This window comes from Panthera onca, chromosome F1 (assembly GCF_046562875.1).
Source record: "Panthera onca isolate mPanOnc1 chromosome F1, mPanOnc1 haplotype 2, whole genome shotgun sequence".
Classification (NCBI taxonomy): Eukaryota; Metazoa; Chordata; class Mammalia; order Carnivora; family Felidae; genus Panthera; species Panthera onca.
In genome coordinates, this window is record NC_138355.1 from 1641133 (window position 1) to 1661316 (window position 20184).

Here is a 20184-nt window from a genome sequence, read left to right on the forward strand (position 1 = left end):
CTGTTATATACCAATTATATCTCAAAAACAAACAAACAAAACTACTATGTAATGTGTAAGAAGATACATGTGAGAACATGAATATTTAGTGACATTGAAGGTAATAATAATGGTGATCCTGACTGGGCACATTCTAAGGATAGACACTGTGCACAGGGTTTCATATGCATGATCTCATTTAAACCACACACAACCCTAACAAGATATGCACATGATGTCATTTTACAGAGAATTAAACTCAGGCTTACTGAAATTAAGAAATTTTCTTAAGACAGCACATGGTAGGGCAAAGATTCAATCTCAGGTATTTCATGTAAAACTAATTCAGAGCACAAGTGATGGGCATTCCCTAAAAAGGAACATACCTGAAGCAGGTAACTGCAAACTTAGCTAGCAGGATCCATGCAGGGAGGTAGGAGGGAGGGATTCCAGGTGGTAGATCCACAGGAGCTATGCCAGCATCCCTGCTATAGGGAGTGTCCTGAGCATGTGATTGTGGGAGCCGGGGGCGGGGGGTGGGTGTCTCCTGCTTCAACCTCTGTCTTCACTTCCAAACATCATTCCCCACCTGAGAACCACAGGCTGGGGAGATTCTGATTGGCTGGTCCTCTATGACATCATGTGTGCACTGGACATCTGCCTGGGATGCTGCCATGATGGTATTTGTGATGCAATCCTCCTTTATTCTAATGAGTGTCCATGAGCACACAGTAGCACACACAAACTAGCAAATGCTAGTATAAACATGGGCGTACAGTACACAGACTAGTTCACATTAGCATGACTAGCACGCTCTACTACTCACTAGCACACAATAGCACACAAGCTAGTACTTATACAAGGATAAATATAAGTACACAGGTAGTACACGCACTAGTACACACTAGTATACAACTGGTGTTTGTCAGTACACATAGTAGTATGTTCAGTAAATGCTACTACACATTAATACACAATAGCACACATGCTATACTCAACCTAGCACACAGACTTGCAAACCTATTACACATTAGCACATATGCTAGTACTAGTGCACACTAATGAACACACTGGCATCTACTAGTACACACAGTAGTACATACTAGCATATATTAGCACATCTCATACACACTAACACACACTAGTACACATACTGGTTCCCAAATATTAGTTCACACGAGTACACCTATGAGCACACACAATCATATGCAAGTACACATGCCAGTATACACCTGAGCACACACAAGCAGTAGTTGTACACTCACTGGCACACCTAGGACGCATACTAGCACACACCTTAGCAGGCACAAGTACACATGCTAGTATACACAAGTATCCACACTAGCACTAGCTTTAGGCTCACTGGCACACCTAGGACACATACTAGCACACAATAGCAGAAACAATTACACACGCTAGTATACACACATTTACACACTGGCACTAGCTGTATGCCCATTGGCACACCTAGGAAACATTAGTACACACAACAGCAGATGTAAGTACACATGCTGGCATGTGGACTAATGTGCACTAACACTACTAACAGTACACACACTGAAATCCTGGAACACATCAAGTGGGAAGTCCAACACAAAACTTGTGATGTGTGTGTCTAAATGCCCAATTTATCGCTCTCAGTACTAAAAATATGCACTGCAAGGGGCGCCTTGGTTGCTCTGTCAGTTAAGTGCCTAGCTCTTTATTTTGGCTCAGGTCATGATCTCACATTCCCTGTGTTTGAGCCCCATGTCGGGATCTGCTCTGACAGTGTGGAGTCTGCTTGGATTCTCTTGCTCCTTCCCTCTCTCTGTCGCTCCCCTGCTCTATCTCAAATAAATAAATAATTTTGGATTCTAATTAAAAGTAGCTGGCAATTGAAGAGTGTAATTTGTGACTTTTCAATTGAATTTACTTTCTTGGAGGTGTTTTATGTATAAGTTCAAGTCTGCAAAAAGAAGCAGGCAGGTACAAAATATCAATATGTGGCTTTCAACAAGAATTCAGTAATTTATCATAATTAATAATAATTTCCAAAATGATCTTTTTGGCTTGCTATTGACCACCATAAACAAAGAAATGAGATGGTTTTCTCTTTTAGATACAACTGGTTCTTTGGTAAAAACATAATTTAATGATTTTATGAAAGAGAAATATAAAACACTTTTCTACAGCAGTTTTTCAGTTAGGAGCCATGATCATAGAAATGTGTAAATACCAACACTCACACACACAAACTGTGTCAGATGCTTTGATCAGCTAGGAACACAGATATAGGGTAAAGTTAGAAAGAAAGGGAAGTAAAAGGCATCCACATAGAGAGGATATTTACACACATCTGATGAAGTGGGGCACTTATTTTCAATCCATTTTTATATGTTTATACTAAAGTTTTCATACTGCTGTGGTGTATTTTTTTTTAATGTTTTAAACATGTTTTTATTATTTATTTTTGAGACAGAGCATGAGCAGGGGAGGGGCAGAGAGAGAGAGAAAGACACAGAATGTGAAGCAGGCTCCAGGCTCTGAGGTGTCAGCACAGAGCCTGACATGGGGCTTGGGCTCACGGACTGTGAGATCATGACCTGAGCTGAAGTCGGACACTTAACCGACTGAGCCACCCAGGGGCCCCTAGTGCTGTGGTGGATTTCTGGAATGCAGCACGCTTCAGGGCTCCCCTTGGCATATCTGCTCCTGGAATATATGGAAACAGAGTGGGAGGCAGGGAGTGGATGAGAACTCCCCTCCCTGTACTTATGTGAGCACAGAGTGTTTCAGATGGACAAGTGCTTGGGTCACTGCAGTGTAAGCCCAGTCCTTTCAGTGCTGTTATCATTAAGACTCTCAGTCTTAGTTACATAAACCTCAGAGTGTTCCCAACACAGAAAAGATGATGGACATTTCTGTTTCGCCAGGCCACTCACACACAAAACAAACAAACAAACAAACAAACAAACAAACAAAAAACAGTATTAATAGGATTCAAAATCAAAGAAAACTGGATTGAAATCCAAATAGAGTAAAATTATATCAACTTTTCTTCAGTCTGTTTTGGAAACAGAAATATTATTATAACATTTATTGAATATATTTGGCTGACTTCTGTGAAAACATACAAACAAATAAACAAAAACTGCAAACACTGTTTTCCTGGGGTAGGTGTAAATAAAGGAAGGGAGGTACAAATAAAATAGGTGACCTTGGTGGAAAACCTCATCGTGGTTTACTTAAATGTCAATCTATGGGTACCTAGCATTGACAACAACGTAGGATTATATGCAAAGAAGCTGACATATCTTTACACGATACTGGTTATTTGAATTATATGGGAATATAGGCATTGGAAGCCTTATAACAAAATTTTGGAAATGGTTGTAAACTCCTTTTATCTGAATGACTGCAGATTGAAATGAAAGAGCCACTTTGTTGAGTATCTTGACATTACCAATTGTCCATTGTGAACAATGGGCTTCAGATCACTGGTGAGTACTAGGAATTTTTTATTCATAATTCAACTGAATCTAACAAGGCCTAGTACCAACGTTGATATTGATGAGATATGTAAGGAACCACCATTGGCATGAAAGACACAGAAGAACCTCTTTCTGAAGATCATCCAAACAGAGTCATGACAGTTCTATACTGTGTCTGTGTATTGTGGGTAGACATGAAATCTTACAAAACCCTAGATAAGATAGTGATAGGATTTATTCAAGAACACTCCATTCTATAGTATGCTAAATATGTTTGTTTCTTATGGTGGGGTGTTTTCTATTTTATGTTTCTATGTCATATGTGTCTGTGTTATTTTCATATATATGATATTTTTCAAGGTAGAATTAAATTATATTGCTTTATTAATTGATCAATACCAGGATTAGGGTGCCTGGGTGGGAAACCCATGTGAGGCACAGGGTGGTACAAATAATGCAGGAGGGCTCTCAGAATCCATCTATGCACGGTCCTTTCCTTCCCCACTTCTTTATGCCTCACCACATGCAAGGGAATCCTGCCATCCCTGACTATATTCTAAGGGATCAAATCCCTCTCAGAAATAAAGGAAACAATAGACCAACAATTGTAGAAAATTCCATGTCGCTCTATGCTGACAACTCAGAGCCTGGAGCTGCTTGGGATTCTGTGTCTCCCTCCCTCTCTGCCCTTCCCCTGCTTGTGCTCTGTGTGTCTCTCTCTCTCAAAAATAAACCCCACTTTGGATCTTTTCTCTACCATCTCTTCTAGACACATGGTTGTGGAAGGACTAAAATGAAATAATGGATGTGTCCAGGAAGTTATTAAAGTTACATTCCAATGCAAAGCATTAATGCTAGGAGTCTGAACTGTAATCCATGACTACACACCCAAAGCAAAACTTGTGGCGGACACAGGGGTTAAGCCACTTCCTTTCAGAGGACACAACATGGAGTAAGATACTCTAGAACTAGAGCCTAGAGATGGAATAGAGAGTAAATATTAAAGTCAATGAGTTTAGTGGTGGGACACTGTCTTAGAGCCCCAAAGAACATACAAAAGCCAAACACCCTTCCCCAGGTCCTGGGCTCTTGGAAGATAAGTCTGCTTCAGCCCACCTCCCTCTGTCCCCCTGCCTGTCCACCCCCCCCACCAGGTTATAGTTTATGTACCAGGCAGCAGTTACCACAGAAGGTATGCATTTGAATGAAACCTCAGATGTCTCCAACTACTCAAAGTCACTACAGAAAAGTCTTTCTAGAACTGAAGAGAAATAAAGGTGTATTTTTTTCTCAGCATATATCAGCAGCGGGCAATTTTATGCCTATCTGTTTAATGAGAAGACAAATACTAAAATCCACTGCAAGAGAACATACCAGCAAAGAGGAGAAGTATGGTACCTCCTATTGGTTTGCAGTTCCTCTCTCCAATGCCCTTCTACCTGAGGCACAGAGTCCAGTAACATATGCCAGGCTGCATATCTGTGGACCAGCCATCACAGACTGGCACATAGCACGCTTGGTCTTGGCTAGGCACTAAGGTGCTTTAGAAAGATAGCCTTTGAGTCATATGGGCCTGGATTCATGTGACTTTCCTAGGTGACCTTGAGGGAGGTATTTATTAATTTTATGCATTAGCTCCCAACTGTGTAAAATGAAGATAATTCCTACTTCATGTGTGTGTGTGTGTGTGTGTGTGTGTGTGTGTGTGTGTATTAAACTGGATGATGTGTGTGTGTATTAAACTGGATGATGTATATAAAAGTGCACTTTTTTATTTAAAAAAAAACCTTAATGTTTATTTTTGAGAGAGAGAGGCACACAGAGCGTGAGGAGGGGAGGGGCAGAGAGGGAGACACAGAATCTGAAACAGGCTCCAGGCTCTCCACTGTCAGCACAGAGCCCGATGTGGGGCTCGAACTTATGAACCATGAGATCATGACCTGAGGTGAAGTCAGGCACTTAACCGAGCCACCCAGGTACCCCAAGAGTTCATTTTTTAAGGATGTATAAAAAGCATAGGGCTTGGCATGTTGAAGAGACTCAACAAATATTAATTTCCTTCCCTTCTCTACATTCTGATTCAAGGAATTTAAAATCAAATTCGTTAGTTCACAAATTATGTCTTTACTTTTAAATCTCCCTCTTCTCTGAAAACACCCTTCCACCAACACTCGTAATCACAGATACACATACACACGTTCTCACACCTTTGACTGGCCTGTGTCCTACTTCCCAGCCCAAACTTCTAACCTCAAATTCCATTTCCAGAAACCATTTTGGTGCTTCTGGCCCACAGCAGACCCTTCCTGTCTGAACACTTCTAGCCATAGATATCTAAGCCACTCGTTTAATACTCACTGACAAGAAACACAGTGGTATTAAACACACACACACACACACACACACACACACACACACACACTCACAGCCCTATCTTACAATTTCTCTGAATCTCAGCCTCCATTTTTCAATGGGAAATAGCACTACTGTTTTTTTTTTAAGTTCATTAATTTATTTTGAGAGATCAAGAGAGAGCATGAGCAGGGGAGGGGAAGTGAAAGAGGGAAAGGGAGTATCTCAAGCAGGGTCCACGCTGTCAGTGCAAAGTCTGATGTGGGGAACGATCCCATGAACCTTGAGATCATGGCCTGAGCCAAAACCAAGAGTTGATGCTTAACCAATTGAGCTAACCACGTACCCCAGTAACACTACCTTCTCTGTCTACCTCACTATTTTGCTTTAGGCTCAAGTAAGATTACCCGTATGGAAGAGCTATGTGATCTGCCAGTATTACACAAATACAAGGTCTCTTCTTTACCACCATCATCATCATGACTATTCCCATTACTACCATCACCCCTCCATCATCATTAGTACCACTATCACCACTACCTCCAAAATCATCACTGCTCCCATCATCACCACCATCATTACCACCATCACTTCCATCGTGTCTACCACCACCTCTATGATCACCATGATCACTACCTCCATAATGATCACCACCACCTTCACTACCACCATCACCACTACCACTCTCATAAATACCCTCATCACCATCACCTCCACCTCTACCACCATCACTATCATCACAACGCACAAAGGGTTATTAGGGCTGTAGGCACTCACATAAATCATTGAATTCACTAGCTGCTTCCAGACTGGCTGTGTAATGGAAATTTATTTCTGTCAGGCTTTTCCTTGAAGACAGTGGTTATGTATGGCAGTCACCCTGAAACAAGGAGTGGATAACCCTCCTACCTACACACACCCTTGGCCAAGGCCCTGGAGAAAGGAAAATTCAAACTTAGCCAGCCAAGTGTCCATGAATATCATTGTAAGCCCCAGAAAATTCAGTTCAACTGCTGAGCAGCAGACTGAAAATTCATGCCTGCTAACCTTATCAATTCTCAAGATTTCTGAGTTATTGATACTGCACAAGTATGTGAAATTCAAGTCCCCAGTTTCCTGGGATGTAAAAGAAACTGGCATGATGCCCTCCTAGAAATGCCTAACCAAAAGTAGATGGTACTAAGGATTTTAATATTCTACCCCACTGAATTCTCCCAATCTGATTCCACCCACCTACAGTAGCCTTGACTCCTCATGGACTCCCACCCTCAGGGAACACCTGAAATCTGGCTGCTTATGGAAAACCTTGAAGTTCTTGCCCAAATTGCACCTGTTGATGGAAGTAGTCCCAGGATTTCCCACCCCATGATGGTCAACGATCCACAGAAGCTTTCTCGCATTAACATCATGGATCTTAGTTCTTAAGAGTAAGCTCTATCAAAGTGCTTCTTGACCAGCCAGTGAGCTCCCAATACTTATGTTCCAGCATTCTCTCCTGGGTTCATTGCTGGCTGGGCATATGTTCCGTACATAGTAATTACTTGCTGATAAGATTTGGTAAAATGAAGGATGCTTAAGAGGTCAGGGGAGATAAGTATGAGAACAATGTGCAAGTTTATCACGCCTGTAATAAAGGAAAGGGGAAAACCCTCACCCTTCAGTACATGACCTAAATCTCAGAAATGAGCAACTCGTCATTTTAAAGAATAATCCACAAGTCCTGGTGGCCTGACACCAGGCTCCAGATATTTCTCTTTTTGCTGGGAGTCCTAGCCACTGCAATCAGACAACGAAAAGAAATAAAAGCATCCAAGTCAGTAAGGAAGAAGTAAAGCTTTCACTATTTGCAGGTGACATGATACAATATGTATAAAAAATCCAAAACACTGCACACACACACACAAAAAAAAAAACCTGCTAGAATTGATAATTAAATTCAGCAAGTTGCAGGACATAAAATCAATGTACAGAAAAATGCAGATTGTGTGTATGCAGAAATACACACAAAAGATTATTTGTGTGTATTTCTATACACAAATAATGAAGCAGCAGAAAAGAGAAATTAAGAAAACAGACCCATTTACAATTGCACCAAAATAAGACACCTAAGAATAAACCTAACCAAAGAGGTGAAAGACTTATAATCTGAAAACTATAACACACTGATGAAAGAAACTGAAGAAGACACAAAGAAATGGATAGGCATTCCATTGCTCATGGATTGGAAGAACAAATAATGTTAAAATATCTATACTACTGAAAGCAATCTACACATTTTATACAATCCCTATCAAAATACCAACAGCATTTTTCACAGAAGTAGAACAAACAATCCTAAAATTTGTATGGAACCAATAAAGACCCCAGATAGCCCAAGCAATCTTGAAAAAGAAAAGCAAAAGTGTAGGCTTCACAATTCCGGACTTCAAGTTATATTACAAAGTTGTAGTGACCAAGACATATGGTACCAGCACAAAAATAGACACACAGATCAATGGAACAGAATAGAAAACTCAGAAATTAACCCACATGATATGGTTAATCACTCTTTGACAAAGCAGAAAAGAATATCCAATGGTAAAAAGACAGTCTCTTCAACAGATGGTGCTGGGAAAACTGGACAGCTACATGCAAAAGAATGAAACAGCCAATTTCTTATACCATGCACAAAAATACGTTCAAAATGGATTAAAGACCTAAATGTGATACCTGAAACCATAAAAATCCTAGACTAGAACACAGGCACTATTTTCTCTGACATCAGCTATGGCAACGTTTTTTAAAGAGACATCTCCTGAGGCAAGGGGAATAAAAGCAAAAATAAACTATTGGGATTACGTAAAAAAAAAAAAAAAAAAAAAAAACTTCCATAAAGTGAAGAACACAATCAACAAAACTAAAAGGCAAACTATAGAATGGGAGAATATATTTGCAAATGGCACAGCTGATGAAGGGTTAGTATCCAAAATATATATAAAAAAAACTTATAAAACTCAACACCCAAAAAACAAATAATTCCGTTGAAAAGGGGGCAGAAGAACAGATATTTCTCCAAAGAAGACATCCAGATGGCCAACACACACAAAAATGCCCAACATTACTCATCATCAGGGAAATGTAAAGCAAAACTAAAATATCACCATATCACCTCACACATGAGAGAATGGCTAAAATTAACAACATAAGAAACAACAAGTGTTGGTGAGGATTTGAAGGAAAAGGACGTCTCTTGCCCTGTTGGTGGGAATGTAAGCTGGTACAGCCACTGTGGAAAATAGTATGGAGGTACCTCATAGGAGGCAACTGCACAATGGGGTATTTACCCAAAGAACACAAAAGCACTAATTCAAAGGGATACATGCACCCCTATGTTTATAGTAGCAGTATTTACAATAGCCAAGATATGGAAACAGCCCACAGGTCCACTGATTGATAAATGGATAAAGATGATGTGGAATATATATACAATGGGATATTACTCAGCCATAAAAATGAATGAAATCTTGCCATTTGCAACATGGACAGAGCCAGAAAGTACAATGCTATGTGGAATAAGTCAGTCAGAGAAAGATAAATACCATATGATTTCATTCATATGTGGAATTTAAGAAACAAAACAAATGAGCAAAGGGAAAAAAGGAGCGAGAAACCAAGAAACAGACTCTAGCTATAGAGAACAAACTGATAGTTACCAGAGAGGAAGGGGATGAGGGGATGGGTGAAATAGGTGATGGGGATCAAGGAATGCCCCTGTGATGAGCACTGGTGGTTAAAATAAAAATAAAGACTTTAGCAAGCTTACCCTTGAGGCAGAGTTGGATACCTTTTTAAAATACCCTGCCTACCATGCCCAGCATCACTTTCCCTCGTCCTCTTTGGTGTTCCCTAGTTTCCCCACACTGAGCCTATCCATGAACTCTGGCTGTTTAGTCCTGGCTGCCACGGGCCCTCAACCTGGTCCCTTGTCCTCTGTTCTCAGAGCTGTCCACATCTCAGCTAGATGAGGAGCCCTGAGGCATCCAGAACTTTGCTGTCTTCTGCACAGCCCAGGCCTGGCTTTGGTAACTAGCCTGTGCCTTCAGCCATGAACACCTTCCCTCAATCCAAGGTCTCCATTTGGGCCTCACTTCCCCCATCAATCAATTTTGTGCCACCAGTACAAATGAAAACAATTGTCCTTCTCAGCGTTGTGTTTGGGCCAATGATAAAACAACAGCATCTCTAATATTTACAGAGCACATACTATTTGTTAGGCACTCTTCCAAACATTTTATGCGTGTTCTCTCCTTTAAGTGTTATGACAACCCCATGAGGCAGGGGGCTGGGTATTAGTATTTTTCCTGGTGAGTTAAATAACTAGGCCAAGGTCCCATTGCTGGAAAGTGGCAGAGCCCTGTACAATGTGGGCAGGAGGCTACATTCCCAACCTCCCTGCTCTCCATTCAGCACCTATGTGCAGTGAAGAATTCAACCAACCCCAACATCCATTGTTTTCTTAATGCCTCCTCTGCCTTCAGTCCTTCATCTTCCTATTCGGAACCAACTGATCTGGTAAAGAAAGACTCAAATTCGTATAAGGATTTCTTTCTTCAGGAAGTGGACATATCAGTTTTACCTGTCCCCAAAAGTATATTTGTTTCTTTTTGTTAAAATGATCAAGAAACAGATTACTTAGCAACTACATGGCTGGGCCAGGAAATTCTACTGTCTGTCCCCACGCCTGGGGAAAGGTTCCTGCCTAAGTTCCTGAGAAACTGAAGTCGCAGGAGAAAGACAATTCTCCCTCCACAGAGAATATGGACCAGTGGATTGGATCCATTTGTTTATCGGGAATGAAGTCGTGTGGAGGGAGACCTCACATTCATACACCTCCCTCTCTTCCTCCTCTTTTTATCTCCACAGAGTCTAAGACAAAACAAACTCATATTTAAGTAAACGCTGATTTAGTCACACCCTTTTCTCAAAACTTCTGATAAACCCCTCTCCTCACATTGCCTGTTGCACCCAAGAACATTCAGCTCTGGTCAGTGAGATTCCCACATATTCCTAACCCCACCTCCCCCATGGAGGCTTACCAACACTGTGAAGTCTGAGCAAGAGCCCCTGATCTGGTTCCTACCTCATGAAGTCCATGCTACACAAGTCGGCACTGAAATAACTATACATCTTCATGCACTGTTTTACATGTGTCTTCTCAACTAATCCAGGGATAGAAATCAAGTGTCTTACACTTATGTATCTTCCACAGCATCTAAAATGGTGTCAACTCGGCAATTGGCTGGTCAGATCCTACTGACCCCACATAGTATCTCTTCCTCTGATCCTCGGACCCTCTTCTGTGAGCCTCAGGGGTTGGGCTCACAGCTGTCCCATCAGGGTGCCGTTCTGGGCACACAAGCACATTTGTCTGTCAAAGGACTAGTTAAATCCTCCCAAATGATCCAGCCTTCCTATCTGCATATCTGAAAGCTGTCAAAACCTCAAGAAGAGGTAACTATCAGCTCAGGGGGCCAGGGAACTATACATTCTGCATTTTCTAAAAGAATTTTAGTGCCACCCTCTCTCCAACAGAACCTTCCTGAAATGCTCCTCACTCGGGGAGGCTTATTCCTCCCCATACAAATGAATAGTCACTCTGAGGAAAATTCAAAAGCACCATTTCCCTCCCCTCCTTTATACACACACCACTCAATTTCTGGTTCTTTCCTTTATCCTGCTTTACAGATGTGTGGTATTTGCTTTCCTCTTATGTCCTGAAGAATCACCAATCCCTGTAATCCTGGGGATATCGAACACGATCTTTTGTGTACTTGCTATTTCCAATGACAAATACATGAAGGATGTACTTACCCTGAAGTTATAGGGATTTAGAATAAAAGCAGACCTGTGAGAGAACGGTTTGGTGGGTTTTAGGCACCTGAGTATATTCCAGCACCAGATGAGATACCCACCTGTGGCCTCAACTCCATGATAATCTTCAGGCAACCAAAAGCCAGCTACTTAGCAACAAGAGCTGGAGGATCTTGCCTCTTGTTAAGCACAAGTCTCCACTGCAGGTGCCCTGGGCAGCCCCAATTACTGGCAGAGGTGGGGCACACAGGCTTGGGGTGAGGGCATACCAGGAGGAAGGGTTTAGTGACGATAGTAAGTGGGAAGTGAGTGGGTGGCAGAATTCCCGGAATTTAAGGAAGGAATTCCAAATGAGACACTGGCTACAATTCCAGGGAGGGCACTTAACCCCCTCGAGGGGTTCTGTAACACTGCCTTGCACTTAACTTCTTATTCCTCCATTTCCCTCTCTGGACACTAAACCCCTTGAGGTCACAAGGGGACCTTGGCTTCAGAAAGGTCTTAGAGTTGGTTAGTCGTTCAGCCAGTACAAAGAATTTTGGGGCCTCTACTGCAACTCTTTTCCATTGGACCACACCTAAACCTAAGTGTAAAACTGATAGGGATTCCTGAAACCACTATTGAACAGATTGCTATGGAACTCAAGCTTTTCCAGATGCTCTGAGGGATAGCAACAAGCACATAGGATCAGAAAGCAAGCTGTGATTTGGAATATAGGATACCTGGGATGGACATCAGACTACCACTCACCAGCTCTAGAACCAGGGGAAAAACGCTTTCCAAATCTCATCTATAAAAGAGGGATAACAAGTAATTGCCTCGTTCACCCCAGTGTTGCTGCAAAGGTTAAATGAGAAAATGGGTGTCTGCAAGAAGTCTGTGGAGCTCTAGTATTAATACTATGCAAGGCGCCTGGGTGGCTCTGTTAGTTGAGTGCCCCAATCTTGATTTCAGCTCAGGTCATGATCCTAGAGTTGTGGGATCGCGCCCCATGTTGGGTTCTGCACTGAGCAAGGGATCTGCTTAAGATTCTGTCTCTCCCTCTGCCCCTATCTCCCACCTGTGCCCCCACTCACGTTCTTGTGTTCTCTCTCTCAAATAAATTAAAAAAAATACTATCATAGATCAAGACACCTGTCCCGAGGGGTGCTCAGCTAGAGAGAGACCAATGTGTGATACAATGTGAACTAGGGACCAGACGGCTGGCAAACCTGTATGAAAATGGAATCGAGACTGGCGTCTCTTTTTTCCATTGCCCAGTTTCCTAACCACTTGCCTAAAAGCCGGCAATGAAAAGTATAGGAAAAACAATTTACATTAATCCAGAGGGGTCCTTGGGGACAGTTCCTTTGAAATAGGGCTTAACTGTTCCCTGTCCTGAACCAATTCTATGGATTTTAATTATCCAGGCTACCACAACCGCCCCCCCCGCCGAGTCAGAAACAGCCTCAAGTGGATGTCACTGGAGACACACTCATGCCATCTCCACTCCAGAGCTTTCAGTGTGGTGTGACTTCCCAGAGGAACAATAACTCATTAGCAACCACACACGTCATCAGGTATCCTTAAGAAAATCAAGTCCTTAATCGGAAGATGTCTTCTGTGCAGAAAAGGTTTTTGAGATCTCAGAGTACCTGCCCACTTATAATCTCATTTGAACCTTAGGCTCACTTTTCCTATATAAGGGTGCAAATGGATATATATTATTTATAATTATACTTCTATCCCCACTGCTGAAAAATATAGAAACCAATCTAGAAATCAGTTAACCACCTTCATTTGTTATACATCCAAATTATGTATCGAGTCCTTTCTATAAGCCACCAGGCATCACACCAGGAGGAGATACCAAAATGAAGACAATACTAGATGTGCCCTCCAAGGTCATACAGAAGGGCTATGGCCCAGGGGTGTCACACAAGTGTACCTTTGCTATGGAATGGCACATGTGGGAAATGATAGTGTTTGGTTAGCACATACACGTACCTGGAGGAAACTGCTCATGGCCAGAGACAGCAGACCAGGGGCTCTGGCCACTGGGACCGACTTGTCAATTTATCCTAGCTCTGCCACTTGCCAGCTGTATGATCTTAGGCAAGTGACCCAACTATTTGAGTTTCCTAATCTAGAAAACGGGGGTGCTAATAGCAAATAACTCATTGGCTTGTCTTGTGAGGAACAAATACACTAAGACATACAAAACAGTGTCTGGAAAAGCAGAAGTGTTCCATTAAGGCCAACAATCACCAATTTTCCCCATCTTTCAAGGGGATCCCATTAACTCTTTTTAGGCAATTGCACCTTATTCATCTATATTTTCTATCATCCCCAGTCAGTTTCTCTCGGAGGACATAGGAATTTCAGCAGCTCCAACCCCACATATAGTACCTCTCCTATTTACAAAAACTGGGGGATTCTATCACGGGCTTTGACATGTAAGATGCCCCCCCCCAGCCCCCCAACACGCACACAGCTGTATTTGGCCCATATTCTTCAATATCCTCTGCTTCATTGAAGACCTCTGCCTAATCATTTGACTTCTTTTCTGTGATATATTTTTAAGTCAATATTTTAGGGCAGGGGCCATCTGCAGACTTCCTCGTGTCTGACGTCCATCTTAGAGTGTGCGTCTCTCATTTCTGAAGCTCAGTTTAGCAGGAATGGGCTGAGTGTCTGGCCGCTTGTTAGAAATGTTTAACCATAGGCCCAAGCAAGGCGAGGGGAGGGAACAATTATTGGGTTGATCGTTTTACAAAACTTCACATACCATAATTTCATCCCTTTAAACTATACTATTCGATGCATATAGACTTGTGCAACCATCACCACAGTCCATTTTAAAGCACTTTTTCACCTAAAAGAAAGCCTCTTTTAAACTGTCACCCCCATAACTCTCCAATTCCCCATCTCCAGCCTAGTCAACCACTAATGCATTTCCTATCTACAGATTTGCCTACTCTGGACATTTCACATGGTGGAACCCTCTAACACTAGTATTTGTGTCTGGTTTCTTTTACTTAGACAATATTTTCAAGGTTTATTCATGCTGTACCAGGTATCCATACTTCATTCCTTTCTATGGCTCAATAATATTCCCTTGTATGAATATTCCATATCTCACTTATCCATTCAACAGCTCACAGACATGTGTGTTGTCTCTGCTCTTTGGCTATTGTGAATAATGCCACGAAGACCATTACAAGTTTTGTGTGGACATAGGTTTTCATTGCTCTTGGGAACATACCTAGAAATTGGAATTGCTGGGTCAGGTACATCTCTGTTTATTCACTGGAGGGACTGATAGACCATTTACAAAGCAGCTGCACCATTTACACTCCCCTATGTGATTAATTATCGAGCTGCCATTTAGAAAGCCTAAAGCTGAAGCCCTAGTGTACACCCCTTCACCTTCTAAAGTTTTACCCTCAAGCTAAGGTCACTTTACTTCCTCCATGAGACCTTAGGAATGAAGCTTTTCTCTTGTCAAAGAGAAACTTGACTGTGAGATCGTTCAGACCCTGCCTTAACACTGCAAAGCAAAGTAGTGTCCTTACCTCCCAGTGGGGCCACTGGCCCCCGCCCCACCAGTCTTGAGGCTGCAGGAGATGAAGATGACAGGGGTGGACTGCCATGGCTGGGCCACCATTCAGGCATGTGGAAACAAAGCCTGAGACCCGCTGGCTGGCCTGAGATCACCGGGAAACTGGCACGGTTGGGGTGACACAAACCAGGTCTTGATTCCAAGTGCCTTCCTCTTCCCCTTACCAGTGTCTCTCCTTCACCTGCCTGAAGCCTTCCCATGCCTGACAGACACAGGTCGAGCATATTGAGCCAGACTGGAGGGTAGAGGCAAACACTTTCACACACATGGCCTTCCCTGCGGCCTCCCTCACCAAGTAATTTGGAGATGACATGCCTTGGAAAGGAAGAGGATCTCTGAGTCCAAGCCATTGCCTGAAGATCCAACATGGCCTGCCCACAGCTGGTCTTCCAGGGGAAACTGGTGCTGACAAGTGTCAGCCTGCTTGTGCTTCTGCTCTCTGGATGGGCTCTCTGTGCTGCATCACCCCTCCCCCCAGCTCAGACCAGGCCTCTTTCCCATGGTCCACCTACCCCCCTCCCTTCCTCCTCTCTGGACCCTGATGTGCTCCCATTTTCAAATAAACTGAAGTGAAACCAGCTGTCTCTGCAGAGCCACCTTTATTTACATAAGCCTTATTCAAGCCAGAACCAGCTGCCTTTATGTCTGTTCTGACACACTCTCTGGGTGGTTGTCTCTCCCACTGGGACACACTGGCCACTGCCATATCCTGCCAGCTCTTCCCAGGGAGCATCTCCAGGCCCCTGAAGTAGCTTACACTCTCCTCCCTCTGCACCCATTAGCATCCCCAACCCCCCTTCTCCAGCCCAGCCCACAGATGCCTTTCCTGGGGATGCGGCCCACAATCACTCTCTCCCCCTCCCTCTCTCTACTGGCCTGTCCCTACCACCTGCTCTGACATTCATTTTCATCTGTCTGTGACATCTGTTGAATAGCAACCTTTTTATTTCCGTCATGAACACTATATAAGATTATCGAAGAAAATCTGGCCAATTAAACAGGTGTGGAAGAAAAGCTATTCAAAAACTCCACCATCCAAACACAGAACTGTTAGCCTTTGGAAGTATTTCCTCTCAGGGCCATCTGTGTATGTGTTCACATCACAGATCTTGCCTTGTTTAGCTTTTCAGTTCTGCCCTCCCTGTATACCTATCTGAAAAGGATGCTCCTTGAAGACAAGGGCTGTTTGACAGGAAGGACAACATAATTTGGGCTCTGGAAAGAGCTGTGAGGCCTTCCAACTGCTTCGACATCTGGCCCAACAACAGTGTCTGTCCTCTGGGCTTCTGCAAAAACACAGACAGGCTTGTGGGACTCAGGCTCAGAGGCCTTGCACTGCCCCCCAACAGGCTCCTGTGTGCCCCACCCTGCTGTCAGCCTTGGCCAGCCCCGCCACAGAGGACTCAAGCTGGCAGTAAACATGACCCATGAAAAATAATTCCTATCTATGCCTTTACTTTCCAGCTGGTGTACAGATGGTTTACTATACACATGAAATCCATGAAAGTTTCAGGGATTTGGACCGAATTTAATTATCTGGTTTTAAAGGAACTATAGAAACCTAAAAATGATTTCTATGGTGATTTTCCCTCCTGAAATTCCATTTATTGTCTGAACCTTTTTCTGGTCCTTAGTCCCATGTAGCCTTTATGGTCATCATCTACGTATGTGTGTTTATACACACAGGCCTTCACATAAGAAGAGCCACCTCTGCCTTGGCTCCTTGACAAGTCAAGATGCTTCTTGGTTCTGGTCATGCTGTGCTCCACAGTCCTTGCAAAATGGTAACCAAAGAATAGAGGCATAATGCCACATGTTTGGTACAATGATCAGAGCTTCACTAAAAATACAGGAGTTGTGATTTTGAACAAAAGTTAGAGTAAAGTGCTTTCAGAGAGCAGACACAGAGAGACGAAGCTAGAACCCTCCTTACAAACCTCCTCCCTCACAGGTCGGGGGAAGAATTGCCCACCCACCCCTCCCATGGAGAGCAGGCAAAGTTGCATGTGCAATATTAAGTGAGCTGATGAATATCAAGATGGGGCTTTACTGTGTTGGGACAGTATGTTCTTATAAAAGTATAGCCAAGAGAGACCAGAGCATTGAACATTCTCTATTTGGCTAAACAAATACTCAGTGTGAGAGGATGTGGAAATTACCCAGGTAAAATGCTATTACTGCAGACATGCATCTGTCAAGTAAGACATTTCCCCAATGCAAACAGAAGAAACCCATGACACTCTCCTGCCATAAAAATACTATGTCCTAGAAAACTTTCAAGGGAAAGTAAGTCATGCAGGGAGAGACCACCACATGCCCACGATAGAGCAGAGGGGTCCTTCTCTGTGTATACATTTCCTTCTCAACCTGATGGCCTCTCCTCTCATGAGCCCCAGAACCACCCTAACTCTCCAACTTCTACCTTCTTTTCACAGTAAAGGGTGAGCTCCTTTCGACCGATTTGGAACACGGTCCTACCTTTTCTGGCTGATGGCAATTCTAAGAGGATGTGGATGCTGCAGAGGTCTCCATTGCCGGGGAGGGGGGTTAGGGAAAAGTTTCTCCCAGGTTTGTTCATCCCACCCACATCTCTTGTGACCTCCCCTTTGAGACCAAGAGCATACAGGGATGAGTCACACCCAAACAAGGCCAGGACACAGCCCCACTAGCACCATCCCCCGCTGAGCTAACCAGAAAATGTGGAAAAGATGGTGTGGGTTTGGTACCACTTTGGGAAGGTTTGAAAATCTAAGTCCATCTCTAGGAGGCTACGGTGACTTTCATTTGCCCTTTTGTTCACTCCTCACGTAAAAAAATACTTGCTCCTAGAGAGGTCCCAGGGGGACCTAATCTCTAATGATGAGGGGCTGAGTTCTTTAGGGTTCACTGGAGCTTTAGTGAATTCTAGAATACTCATAAGAACAGCCAATTCTCAATCTCATTAATATATAAAACCTTTCTTTTTAGAAATTCATAGCATGGATATTGAAGATGTGTTTAGATGCTAACAATGGATGGACCAGCTAAACACTTCTTAAAAAACATCTATTCATTCCTTAAAAAAATAAAGACTCTCATTGGGCTGAAAGAACAGCATGCCCTACTCCTCCTTTGTTTTGAATTATTTTGCACAAAACTTCAGGTACAGGGAATGAACAAAAATCTCTTCAGTCTGAGGGGAGCCTGAGTGGCTCAGTCGGTTAAGCATCTAACTTTTGATTTAGGCTCAGATCATGTTCTCACGGTCATTGAGATTGAGCCCCATGTTGATCTCGGTGCTGACAGCCAGAGCCTGCGTGGGATTCTCTCTCTCTCTCTCTCTCGTTCTCTCAAAATAAATAAATAAACATCAAAAAAAATCTCTTCAGTCTGAAATTATATAGTATGGTAAATCCTAAGAAAAAGATATTTTTTTTGGTTGCTGATAATAAGGGAAAATATACATTTTCGGAAGGAAGCCCATATGTCAAGCCAATAAAAGCAACACTTGAATAATTTGCCATCAATGAAAGAATCTGTGGACTCTTAAAAAAATCCTAATCTGATTATGGCTCATCAACATTAACAGGAAACTGAGAATAATATTTGATGTTGAGAGTCATATAGCCCTCCTCCTAGTTAACCCCAAAACCAGAACTTTGTAAAGTGGGTCACGCAGCCAAGCAGCCTCACTTTACAAATGAGGAAACCAAGGCCCAGAGATGAATGAGATGGCTAACCGAGGGTCATATCACTATCACTGACAGAAGCAGAAGTCTTCGCTCAGAGCACTAATTTGCACTGCATTTAGTGAAGTGTGCACTCTTTTTCACAAACGTTCAAAAAAGTTCAAAAGGTTCATAGATGCTAAGGTAGGCTCATGAAGACTCTTGCTCCCATAATACCCTGAATTGCTTAAGTCGACAAAAGGAAAAGCTTCAGAGAAAACAAAACCCGCTTTTTTTTTTTTTTTGCAGGGCTGTCTGTGTGAAGGGCATGACAGATTCACTCTGTAGAGCTCCAGGGGATTTACCAAAGCCTATCAGAGTGAAAGCTTTAGGCAAGCCAGGTTTGGGTCAACCCCCAGGATAAGTTTCTAACAAGAAGGTGCATCCCACGATGCATGGAATACTTGCTGTTCTGTGAGGAAGCAGCTTACAAATGAGGTTATTCATGCACATACCTGCTGGCAAACAGGAAGAGAAAGGCTGGCATCCAGCGTCTTGGTTATCACTGGCCAAAGGTAATATAAAAGGGGATCCTCTTTGGCTGCGAGTTTGAAGCAGACCAGCAGATCTTCAACATGGTTGATGTTTGGGCTCTCTGGGAATGCTTTCTAATACCAATTACTGAAAACAATGGGTGTATATCAGCCTGGAAATAGGGTAATTAAAAAAAATGATCTGATTTCAATGATTGTACAAATAGGGAGCCAATGAAACGGGTCAGTGGCTCCCATACTTTTTGATCATGACTCCAGAGTATGAAAAACTATTTTTGGCACAGAAACTCAGGACACACACATTTATATAACTGAAAGAGAAGTTTCACAGAACAAATGTTGCCCTTACTGTGTATGATGCGCTTTGATTTTTTTTATTTTTATTTGTGTGTGTGTGTGTGTGTATAAAGTTCTTTGAGATTCACTAAATTCACTTCACAACCATGGGTCACTTTGAAAAATACTGAAAATCTCACATCCTTTCAGTAATTTTGCGTGTGGTTTGGTTGCTTTAGGTATAGATGAGAAGGGATCAGGAAGAACCCTGAAGGAAACAGCTCACTCAAAAAACAAATATTCAGGGGTGCTTAAGTGGCTCAGTTGGTTAAGCATCCGACTTTAGCTCAAGTCATGATCTCATGGTTCATGGGTTTGAGCCCTGCATTGGGCTCTGTGCTGAAAGCTCAGAGACTGGAGCCTGCTTCAGATTCTGTGTCTCCTTCTCTCTC

At 42.7% G+C, this 20184-nt stretch overlaps 1 long non-coding RNA gene across 1 annotated transcript in view; it reads left to right on the plus strand.

Annotated features, from left to right (window-relative positions):
* Nucleotides 1-19632, plus strand: part of LOC144614857 (uncharacterized) — a 715444-nt gene extending 695812 nt beyond the window's left edge. Inside the window, exon 3 of the long non-coding RNA XR_013553092.2 lies at nt 19212-19632. This is a non-coding gene — a long non-coding RNA (uncharacterized LOC144614857). The remainder of the gene's footprint in view (nt 1-19211) is intronic.
* Nucleotides 19633-20184: the final 552 nt, after the last annotated feature.